This window comes from Tupaia chinensis, unplaced genomic scaffold (genome assembly GCF_000334495.1).
Source record: "Tupaia chinensis unplaced genomic scaffold, TupChi_1.0 Scaffold148234_1, whole genome shotgun sequence".
Lineage (NCBI taxonomy): Eukaryota > Metazoa > Chordata > Mammalia > Scandentia > Tupaiidae > Tupaia > Tupaia belangeri.
Window position 1 is genome coordinate 112,914 of NW_006208084.1, and position 11,630 is coordinate 124,543.

Consider the following 11,630-nt stretch of genomic DNA (forward strand, 5'->3'; position numbering starts at 1 on the left):
TTCTCCTCCATTCTCCTCTCGGGATCTTGGGCACGCACGCACACGTGCCCAGCGTGAGTTCTAAGCCTCCAGGTCCGGGACGTGAGCCACAGTTGACTATGTCAGAGTCCAGCGACATAGCCATTACGCTAACTGCTGGTTCCCTAATTGTTTTTTTTTTTAATTTATTAATATACTTATTTATTTACAGTCACTAAATGTAGATCAATACAGTATATAAAATGAGATTTTTCCATCCAGTATACACTGTATATTGGCTCAATCAAAGATATTACCACACATGTGATCATCAACAAATAATTTTCTCTTGTTTCTTACATATTTTGCTTTCCCCCACTTGACTCCCCACCTCTCACCTTCTGCCAATTCCCCCCGCTTCTCCCACACTATCTCTAAATACTAGGGACCACAGATGGTGTAATGGTTACATTTCTGGACTCACATGTGGTTGACTGCAGTTTGAGTTCCGGGCCCAGCAACTTCAAGCTTACATTGGGTGTGTATATGCCCAAAATCCTGGGAGGAGACTGGAGAAGAAGGGATTGCTGCATGGCCACCCCCCCAGGGGTGATTTCTCACTTTCTGTCTCTGTCTCTGGAGAGCTCATGCGCCTTATGGCAAAAACTCTCTTAAAAAATAAATAAGAAATACATAATAATAATAAATAAAATTAAATAAATATTTTTTTTAAGTTGTGGCCTACTTAGTTAATTTGTACACAGCAGTGTAAGCTCTTAGGTACAGTACTGACCCATGCTTTAAAAAATGGTTGCTGATGGTGTAATAGTTTCATTATTAGATTCCCATGTGGTCAACTGTGGTTCAAGTCCTGGACCCAGCACATGTGCTGGGTGCCCAAAATCCCAAGAGGAGGGTAGAAGAGAAGGGATTGCGGTGTGACCATCTCCCTGAGGCGTGTTTTCTCACTTTCTGTCTCTCTGTCTCTCTATATCTCTCTGGTGAGCACACGTGCCCTATAGCAAAAATCTTTCTCTCTAAAAAAAAAGTATGTGTATGTGTGTGTAGATACATAAAGAGATAGATATAGATGCCTTGTTACAGACCCAAACTCCATTTTTCTGATGGTTTTGAATAAAAGTGTTCCCTGTCTACAGAAAAAAGAAAAAGAAGGAAGGAAAGAAGAAAGGAAGGGAGGAAGAAAGGGAGAGAAAGAAAATAAAGAAAGGAAAACACACCAGGAGCAGGTGCATGCCCAAAATCCCAAAAGGAGGAGAAGATGGAGGAGAAGGGATTGTGTTGTGACCGATCCCCTGGGCAGGATGTTTTCTCTCTCTCTCTTCTGGCTCTCTCTGGTGAGTGCACACGCCCTCTGGCAAATTAGAACACACACACACAACAGCTGTAACTTTCAGTTTCCCTTTTGAGCACTAGGAATAGGTGGGGACCCGGAGGTGTTTGGTTATTCCACGCACACCGGTTGACACTCCACACTGCAGAGATCAGCTGAGTCTACTCAACTCTGCCAGAAAATTCCTGGGTAAGCTGGGGCCGGGATGAACTCCCCCCACCTCCTCACTCTCTCCAGAGGGTGAGGAAATCTGCCCAAAGTCACACAGCTCAGCAGAAGCAGAGTCAGGATTCGCACCCAGTGTGTGTCGGACTCTCTCCTACCCACCAGAGGGGAGGGGAACTGTGTGGAGGGGCTCACAGGGCTCCCCCACCCCAGGGCCCAACACGGGTTCCAGGCTGCCTGCATGTGGCCAGGTGACCCCAGAAAAGTGAAAGTTGGGAGGTCCCCTCCCTTTGGGAAACCAGGAGGAAGCGAAGGAGGTCAGGCAAGGTGTGGCCCAGAGCCTGGCCCCCGAGGCTCCCCAGGGAGCTGCCACTTCAGCGGGAGAGGAAGAGGTTTCTAATGAGTACGAGGAACCAGGGGCTGTTTCAGCCACCCTGACTCTGAGCACCTGTTCTATGCCAGGCCCCAGGGGGATACCGAGGAGAGTGACTTGCCCAGGGCCGCAGACTCCTCCTTGGCCCTCCGTGCGGGCCATGGGGTGATGGGAGAGAAATGGGCTGTCCGGTGTGTCCTGATGGGAAAGTGATGACCCAGGTGTGGGGTGTGAGGGGCCACGTCGTGGAATGGCGTCTGTATCGTGACCCTGGCTTTGTGGTCGTAAGATCAAATCAGACCGTAGACAAGTGGGAGTGTGAGCTGAGTGGGAGTGTGAGCTGAGACCTCTGGTTTGTAGAGGACACACCTAAAAACGTTTGGATTACTAAAATCACTTTTTTTTTTTTTTTGCTTCACTCGCAGAGTCACAAGGCCAGGTTGGCCACCAGGGGCTGTGTGATGCCAGGCTGGTCACGGCCCTCTGAGCCTCTGTCTTTTCCCCTGGTAGATGGGTTTGGGCTTCCCTGCCCTGGGACCCCCCCAGCAGGCGCTGACCACATTGAAAACGGAGTGGGGGATGGGCAGCGGGAGGAAGGGAAAGCAGGGACTGGAGCCCAGGAGCCTGGGGGGCCGCAGGAGAGCCTCAGGGCAGCTGGCGCTCGCTGGCCAGTGTGAGCCCGGCCTGCCAGACCTCAGCGATACGGAATTTGGTGTGAAACTGGTGTAACATTACATTTTAAAGGTTGGCACCAGGTAAAAGATAAACCTTGCAATACGCACATGCTCACACACACACACATGCACACCTGCTGTCAGACTTACCTCCATGGAGCTATACATATATGTGTGTGTACATGTATGTTTTGGCTTTTGCTATAGGGCACACGCACTTACCAGAGAGAAAGGGGAGTGAGAAATCATCCTCTGAGGAGCTGGCCACACCATAATCCCTGCTCCACACTCTTTTGGGATTTGGGGCTCACGCACATATGCCCAACATGTTTTTTAGGCCACCTGGTACGGGACTCGAACCACGAAGTTGTAACCACCACACTACCAGCTGAGACCTTCCCAGAACAGTCAGCCTTAGACCGGTCCCACGGCCTAGTGGTTAGGGGAGCAGCTCCCACACTGCCAACCACGCCGTTCAAATCTGGTCCTGGTGTTGTGGCGCGAGATCGTCAAGGACTGGGACCACTCGAATTGAGAATTTACCCACAAGGGGAACTTAGGTGGGGAATTTGGCTGGGGAGGAAAGGCTGCAAGGATTTCTGGGACGGCAGCTGCTAGGGTATGAAACCGCAAGGTTAAAGGGGGGCATAATTTTCAGGTATACTGCCAATGGGTTGGCAAGTTTTTGCAAGTGTCTTACAAAAGCAAAAGAGCTGTTAATCTCTTAGCCTAGCAGGCTCCATTTTATGATTAGCTATGTTATTTTCCCTGCGGCCTTCTACACTGGCAGCTTGAAAATCTCACAAGGCGTGTGTGTCTGTGTGCCTAAAATCCTGACAGGATGGAGAAATAGGAGAGTTTACACCTGACCACACCCGCTGAGGGGTGCTTTTGCCTTCTTTTTCTCCTTCTTTCCATCTCTATCTCTCTGGCTAATGCATGACCTTTGCAATTGATTTTTTTTTTTCTTAAATAACATCTATTTATTTCTTTCTTCCGCAAGTGAGAGCAATAGAAAGACAATAGCATCCTGCAACGGAGTCCTGACATTGCAATGTCCCCCAGCCTCAGCCAGCCCCAGGTAATGGGCACACTCATTCCTGGAGTACCTGGAGAGGTCTCTGGATGTGGACCCGGAACGTCCCCATGTGGGCAGCCTCACAGAGTGTCCTGTCTTAATATTGCACCAGGGTCTGGCTCCAAGTTTTCATTTTTAAAGGTTTAAATTTCCCTTTATGGCTTCTGGGATTTGAATTTTGATGATTTCTTCAGAGGAAGACAGACAGACACACAGGAAGCCTTGACAGCCTCCGAGCCAGCCAAGGGTACAGTTGTGCATGGGCGTGCCCGGTGTGTTCAGGCTGACCTGGGGTCCAAACCTGGGTCTCCTCTGGGGCTCCAGAATCGTGTAGCAGTGCCCTTCCACCCTTGACACTATGGCTGGGTATCTTTCTAACATTTCTTCTAGTACATTTTTAGTTTAGGTTTTTTTTTTTTTTTCTTTGTAGATTACTTTTAAATTCCTTTGGGGTTTGTTTAAGAGAAACGTCTCTTTCTTCTTTTTAAAATGTAGAAACTATTTAACATATATCTAGTGCATACAAAAGTAATGAGGTTTTGTTTTGTGCCTCCAGAGGAGCTGCTAGTGCCTTAAGGAAATGACCACTCACAAGGATCACCTTCCCCCAAGAAGTTCCTGGCAGCAGCTAGTGAATAGCGCTGGAGTGAGGCTGGAGGGAGGGAGCCTGCCAGGGATCCAGGCTGCCTGGGCCAGGGATCTAGACCTGGGGTGGCCTCTGTCGGGGAGGGGCGACTTTGGAGTGTTGTGCTCAGGTGAGGCAGTTACTCAGACTGTAGCTGGGATCCACGTTTTGTGAAAATTTCTTTTTCTTTCTCTTCTTTATCTTCACATAAATACAGTAAGGCTTGGGGCCAGCAGGTGGCGTCGTGGTTAAGGCACTGGTCTCCCACATGGCCGACCACAGTTTGAGTCCCAGACCCAGTAGGAGGGATTGTGGTTGCGGCGTGGCCATCCGGTGGTGATCCCCCACTTTCCCTTTCTCTCTCTCTCTCTCTCTCTGGTGGGCGCACATGCCCTATGGCAAAAACGTGAACAAAAAGGATGAGAGTAGCTTTGTGGAGTGGTGGTTAAGGCATCTGGATCCCACATGGCTGACTATGCTGTTTGAGTCCTGGATCCCGAGGCTTGAAAAACACACCAGGATGGGGCCAGCAGGTGGTATAGGGGTTAAGGTGCTGGACTCCCACGTGGCTGAACACAGTTCGAGTCCCGAACCCAGTGGCTTGAAACTTGCACCAGGTGAATGTGCGAGCATGCCCAGGATCCCATGAGGAGAATAAAGGGAAAGGGATTGTGATGTGGACAACCCCCCCCGGGGGTGATTTCTTCCGTTCTGAATCTCTCTCTGGCAAGCACACAGGCCCTATAGCAAAAATCTCTTAAAAAAAAAAAAAAAAAAAAAGAGAGAGCGAGAGAGAGAGAGAAAAGAAGAACACACTGGTACATGTACATACACCCCCCAATCCCTAGAGCGAGATGGAGGAGAAGGAATTGCATCCCCGGGGATAGCTTTCTCACTTCCCCTCTCTGTCTCTGCCAAGCGCATGAGCCCTATAGTAAGTTGAAGATATATCCGTATTAGACAGAGAGGAGCAGAATGAGGAAATAAAGGGAAACTCTGAGGAATCTGATAGAATGGTCCGCTCATTAAATCAGGGAGGTAATTTGTGTGAAATCTGAGTCATGGCCTTATTTGTTCTCTACCAAAAGGTGTTCATCAAGATATTATAGAAAACGACTAGGATTACTCAGCTGCGAGGAGGCTGAGGAATGCCTCCCGCACCCTGGATTTTAGCCGGGCATTCCAGGGAGGGCACAGGGCACAGGGCAGTGGTGGCACCAGTGCAGGGAAGCAGCAGAGCATACAGCAGGGCCCCAGGGATGCTGTGAGTCACACGAGGGGACAGACACTGGAAGACCATTACTCAGGCGGAACCACACCGGGGAGCCCTACATTATGGGACCCTGGGGAAGGGCAGGGGAGGCAGCAGGGAGGGGAGGACATTTGAGCTGGGCCTGTAAGGACTGGTCAGTGTCACAATGGGGACATGGGAGGAGGTGAGGAAAGATCCTGGTGAGCACACGTGCCCTCTGGCAAACTAAAAATTGAAAGTTAAATTTTGAAAAATCTAGTCAGAGAGCCAAGACCAGTCGCTGGAAATGACCTGCCGGGGCATGACTGGAGCACCCCTGGCATGGAGAGAGAGAGGAGCCTGCTGGAGCCGTCCTACCCTCGATGGCCTCACAGGGCCACCCCCCTGCTGCCCGTGTTTATTCTGTCCTCCTCACGTCATGAGACAGCATGCCTCTATGTACTCAGGGCCAGATTAAAGCCGCAGGGGACACGCCTACAGTCAGCTGAGTGTAAAGGGAACCTCAGGAAGAAGGTGCTAGAAGGAACCTCATGTAGGATCTGGGCTTTCTTTGGGAGCTCTGGAGAAAAGGCTAGGGGAGCTGAGCCCGCCTGGGAGTGGGGGCCGCAGGAGGTAAGGGCTGTTCTCTCGGTGGCCCTCTCCAAAATATCCTTTGTACCGAGAGTGGAGACAGGGTGAGGGCAAACCTGAACTTGGTACAGAAGCAATGGCCTTTTCAGCCAACACAGGGAGCGTTTGGTATTTTGCAAATGGCACAAAATACCTCGCTGGCTGCCATCTTTGCTTGGACAGATTGGTGCAGTGGTCTTGCTCTGTCTCGTGTCATGGTCTTGGAGTGATCCCGAAGTCCTGTAAGAGTCTTTTTGCCCAACAGGAGAATGAGGTGCCTGGCTGAGCCCAGGACAGCTTCCAAATGTCAGGGGCTGCTCCGTGTTGTTGTTTTTCCCAAAACTTACACATAGGGGCATCAATAAATAAAAGGAAAAGTACCCACGTGTATTAAGACTTCCCTTAGGGGCCAGCGGGTGGCGTGGTGGTTGGGAGCACTGGACTCCCACATGGCCCACTGCCAGTTCGAATCCTGGACCTGGTGACTTGTGTTCTCTCTGTCTCTTGCTCTGACCCTCTCTGGTCACATTCAAATAAATAAAGAAAGATAAATGGGGTAGTTCTTTTGGTTTTTTTTTTGTTTTGTTTTGTTTTGAGAGGTTTTGCTATAGGGCACGTGTGCTCACCAGACAGACAGAGAGAGACAGAGAGATAGAAAGCGAGAAATCACCCCCCAGGGGGGATAGCCATGCTGCAATCCCTTCTCCTCCATTCTCCTCTCGGGATCTTGGGCACGCACACACACGCGCCCAGAGTGAGTTTAAACCACCCGGTCCAGGACTCGAACCGCGGTCGACTAAGTGGGAGTCCAGCCACTCTCCTGTTACGCTAATTGCTGGTCCCTAAATGGGGTAGTTCTTTTAAAAAAGGAAACGTTTCCCCTTCTTCCTATTAATGAACAATTGGGCATTTCTCATTATGATAACTTTTTGGCATAAACACCACCTTTGTAGCCTTCAAGTCTATCTTTTGTGAGTGTACTTTATCCTGACTCTTCTCTCTCTTGCCTTTTTTTTTTTTTGGTTTTTTTTGCTATAGGGCATGTGTGCTCTCTGGAGAGAGACAGACACACAAAGAGAGAGGCAAAGTGAGAGATTATTCCCTGGGAGAATGATCATGCTGCAATCCCTTCTCCTCCATTTTCCCGTTGGGATTTTGGGCATACACGCGCAGATGCCTGGTGTGATTTCCAAGTAGCCAAATCTGGGAAAGTAGCAAAGTCGACCATATGTGACGCAGGTGCCTTAGCCTCCACACCACCTGCTGGCCATACGCCTTCATTTCTTCTGCCCTCATCTGTAAGCAGTATTTCTTGATGTCTCACTTTGTAAAATCAGAGTATTAATCTTCCTTCATATACCTTCAGTGCTTTACCCCCAGACTTCTACCACTGAATTTAATTTTTTTAACACTTATTGGTAACAACTGTATTTTACTCTCATATTTAAATGTTCTGTTTTGTTCTGAAAGTTCAAAATTAACCAAAAGTATTTACATTTTAGTGATTTAGTTTTAAGTATCACTTACGATAGAGCTAAGCTACACATGCTTTCTTGCACAGATTTAGTTTTTCCTGATGTTTACAATTGCCTTTGTTTTTTTCCCCTTGCACTGTTTGCCTTGTATCATTTGTTCAGTTTTTTTCAAACTGTGCATCATATAAAGTATTATATCAAGGCCATTTTTCCCAGGAAACTCTTAACTTCTTATTTTATTCTGAGATGGTTGTTTTCTTGGCCTGCTGCATGCTCAGCAATAATCATTAGGTTCTCTTTTCTCTGAGTTGATTTTTCCAGTTTCCTGAATCCCACATCTTTTCCTGCCTTGGTTATCACTACATGCCCATTCCACTGAAAGGTGTACATGTGTGCACATGCACACACACACAATTTTTTTCTTGCATTTTCATGTAATTTTCTAAGAATGATTTTTGTATAGTCACTTTTCTACTTAACATTTAGTTCTGTTTCTTCTGCCACTTTTTTTTTTTTTTTAATTTGACCAGAGAGGGACAGAGGGAGAGAGAGAGAAAGGAATGAGAAAGCAAGGTACTGGGTCTGAGACTCAAACTGTGGTCAGCCATATGGGAGTCCATCACCCTTAACCACCACACCACCTGCTGGCCCCTTTTCTTTGTTTTATATTCCGGAAGCTTTCCTTGACCTTCTTTTCCAATTACTTCCTAGACTTGTCTACTTTATATATCACTTTTTAATTCTGAAGTTCTCTTTTTGTATTATTTTTCATCCTTTCAGTGTTTCTTATTCCATTTTATGAATAAAAATATTTTTAAATCTTCCCAAAGATGTGAGTTAAAATCTTTAAAACTTATTTTTCTATTTTTGAAATTGTTTTATTTGAGGTCATTTTTCAATTTGTCTATCTTGTTCACTCTTTTCCACACTAATATCTTTCTCATATATTTGATCCTAGATTGCCCATTTTTTTATGTACTTAAATTTCCTGTACATAAATATCTGTTTTTCGGGAACCAGCAGTTAGTGTAGTGGCTATGTCGCTGGACTCCCACGTAGTCGACCACGGTTCGCGTTCCTGACCCGGTGGCTTAAAACTCACGCCGGGCATGTGTGCGTGCGTGCCCAAGATCCCGAGAGGAGAATGGAGGAGAAGGGACTGCGGCGTGACCATCCCCCCTGGGAGGTGATTTCTCGCTTTCTGTCTCTATGTCTCTCTCTGTCTGTCTGGCGAGTGCACGCGCCCTGAAGCAAAAAAAACCTCTCAAAAAAAAATCTGTTTTTCAAAAGAGACTACTATGAACTGGTAAGGTCAAAAGAATGTATACTCTCATAGGCTGCCAATGTGCATTTAAGAACATCTAGCAAGTTTCTCTTTTTTTCTTTTTTTGGAGAGGTTTTGGCTATAGGGTGTGTGGGCTTGCCAGAAAGACCGAGACAGAAAGTGGGAAATCACCCCCCAGAGGAGATGGCCAGGCTGCAATCCCTTCTCCTCCATTCCTCTCTCGGGACCTTGGGCATGCACATACACGTACCCAGCGTGAGTTTAAGCCACCGGGTCTGGGACTCAAACCATGGTCAACTACATGGGAGTCCAGTGACATAGCCAGCTAACTACTGGTCCCAACTAACAAATTTCTCTATAGGGTAATTGAGTAAGGACTATTTTTTTCTGAGACCTTTAAATTCAGTCATGAACTCTTTAATTTCTTTTTTTTTTTTAACCTCTAATATAGACTGAAGGTTGTCATGAATACCATATGGGGCTTAGGATTGGTGAACTTATTCCCTCACCACGCCCATATTACCCTGGGACCTCCCAGGGTATGAACCTGCGATCTTTCCCGTGTGAGTCCAATTACATTACCACTGCACCTCCTGGTCCTCTTTGCTTGTCTATAGTCTTCTTTCCGAGGCTCTACCCAGCAGACCATTCTTCCTCTGCATTTCTCCAGGTAGAAGTTCCCTCCACCCCTCTTTATTCAGTTATCACTTTTCTACTCAGTCTTCTAGACATTTGTTTAGACTCCTGTTAACTTTAGTTTATTTTTTATTGTCAACAGAGTGGACCGGGGCAGTGTGGGGTCTTGAGTCCATCTGGCTGTGTTTGAACCCGGTCTTTACCACTCACTAGATTTCTGACCTTGGATAAGTCAAGTATCAATGGTTTTAATTTTCTTATCTATAAATAGAGTATGAATGGAACACATTTCAGTGGTTATTAGACAAATAACATGAGTTATTACTTATTAAGTCTTAGAGCAATTTCTCATACCACGTGAGATCCACAGATGTTACCCATTTTAATTAGCCAGCTTTGTGCCCGCAAGTGCCTTTACCATCATTTCAGGCAGAGCTTGAGGGGGCTAGTTGCTTTCTTTTTCTAATGCTCCTTTAATGTTTTTGTTTTGTTTTGTTTTTTTGTTTTTAAGTTTCTTTCTTTCTTCCATGAATAAAATAAAGAAACAGGCAGCCCCCCCTTCCAACAGAGGCCTCGCACCACGAGCCCCCTCTGTCTCGATCAGCCCGGGTCACAGCCGCATGTCCCCTGTGTGCTCAGGGGGGCCCCAGGGTATGAACCTGCGATCTTTCCCGTGTGAGTCCAATTACATTACCACTGCACCTCCTGGCCCTCTTTGTTTATTTGTTCATTTTTTAAGTTTATTCGTTTTTTTATTTAAATTTATTTATTTTATCCATGAGCGAGAGAGAAACCAAGAGAGAGCTTGAAACAGACAGAAAGATCCCCCGGCAGGGTCTCTATCCACCCCCCCGCACCCCCGCCTTAGCCAGCCTGGATCACAGGCACCCAGTGTGCTCGGGGAGATCCCAGGACACAAACCCAGGTCTGTCCCTCGTTGCATCACCACGGTGACACCACCTGCCCCCTTCACCTTCTTAACAGAGTGCCTACGTGCAGTCACCATCTGCTTCCTTCCCTCAACCCCCAAGGCGAGATCATCACACACAACTTGAAGAAATTCCCTGTACATAAAGATCTGGTTTTTGAAAAACACGACTGTGAACTGGTAAGATCAAAAGAATGTAAACCCTCCTAGGCTGTGAGTGTAAACTGGGACAACTTATTTGCATAATAGTGTGGCTACAGGTATGAAAGAAATCATCTCCAATGTAGACAGTTTGACTCTAGGAGAACGTTCCTGTGCTATTATTTCTATGAAGAATTAGAAACAGAAGTGACCCCATGATCTAAGGGTTAAGGGAGTCTGATTCCACTCGTCTGACTACAGTTCAAGTCCCAGCCCTGGAGGTTGGAGACACCCTGGCCGTGTGTGTGCATGCCCCAACCTGAGAAGATGGAAATGGAGCAGGGGTCGGAGAGTGGCCACGCCCCACTGGGGAAAGCTTTCTCCCTAGCCTCTCTCTGCTCCTCACTGGTGAGTGCACACACCCTCTGGCAATTACAAAATATTTTTTATTTAGAAACAATCTAAGTTTGAACCATTAGGGGAGGATGGCAGAGGGGACTGGATGGTCCGGGAGGGCTCAACATTCCACGGCAGAGATTGGGCCAGGACTCCAGGCCCTCTTGGGATGGAGAATCAGAAGCAAGGAGGGCACACACTTTGGCACACTTTACAAATTTCCCAGGACGGAGACTTGGACAGAGTGCAGGGCATGGTTGGGATGAGATGAGCCACCAGCAGTGAACAGGTACCCGAGTGAGCGCTTCTGTATAGTCAAGGAGTAGGTCCAGCGTCATGGAGCACGTGGGGTAAGGAGGGAGAGAAGACAGCAAATGGTGAGTATGTCTAGGCACCCTGTTAAGAAGGCAAACAGGGCCAGGTGGTGGTGCAGTGCTTATGCAACTGGACCCACACGGGGAAGGGCCACAGTTCATATCCTAGGACCTCGCCGAGCAGGTGGGGCATGTGTACATACAGTCCAGGCTGACCGAGGTGGGGTGGATTGTGGTGTGAGGACCCTGTTGGGGTGCCTCGTCCTTTCTCTTGCTGAGGCTCTGGCTCTAGCTCTGTCGTGAAAACGTGACCACGTTACCTAACCTCATGGTGGCTTCCTCTGCTTTAAAATGGCAGGCACAGGTGTGG

General features: G+C 47.6%; 1 long non-coding RNA gene across 4 annotated transcripts in view; it reads left to right on the plus strand.

Annotated features, from left to right (window-relative positions):
- The first annotated feature begins 1,384 nt into the window (after positions 1–1,384).
- The window catches only part of LOC102476364 (uncharacterized), a 13,713-nt gene continuing 3,467 nt past the window's right edge, over positions 1,385–11,630 (plus strand). Inside the window, exons 1-3 of one of the 4 annotated variants that reach the window (XR_003548185.1) lie at positions 1,385–1,498; positions 10,466–10,589; positions 10,812–10,958. This is a non-coding gene — a long non-coding RNA (uncharacterized LOC102476364). The remainder of the gene's footprint in view (positions 1,499–10,465; positions 10,590–10,811; positions 10,959–11,630) is intronic. The other 3 variants (XR_003548182.1, XR_003548184.1, XR_003548183.1) reach the window with 3 other exon arrangements.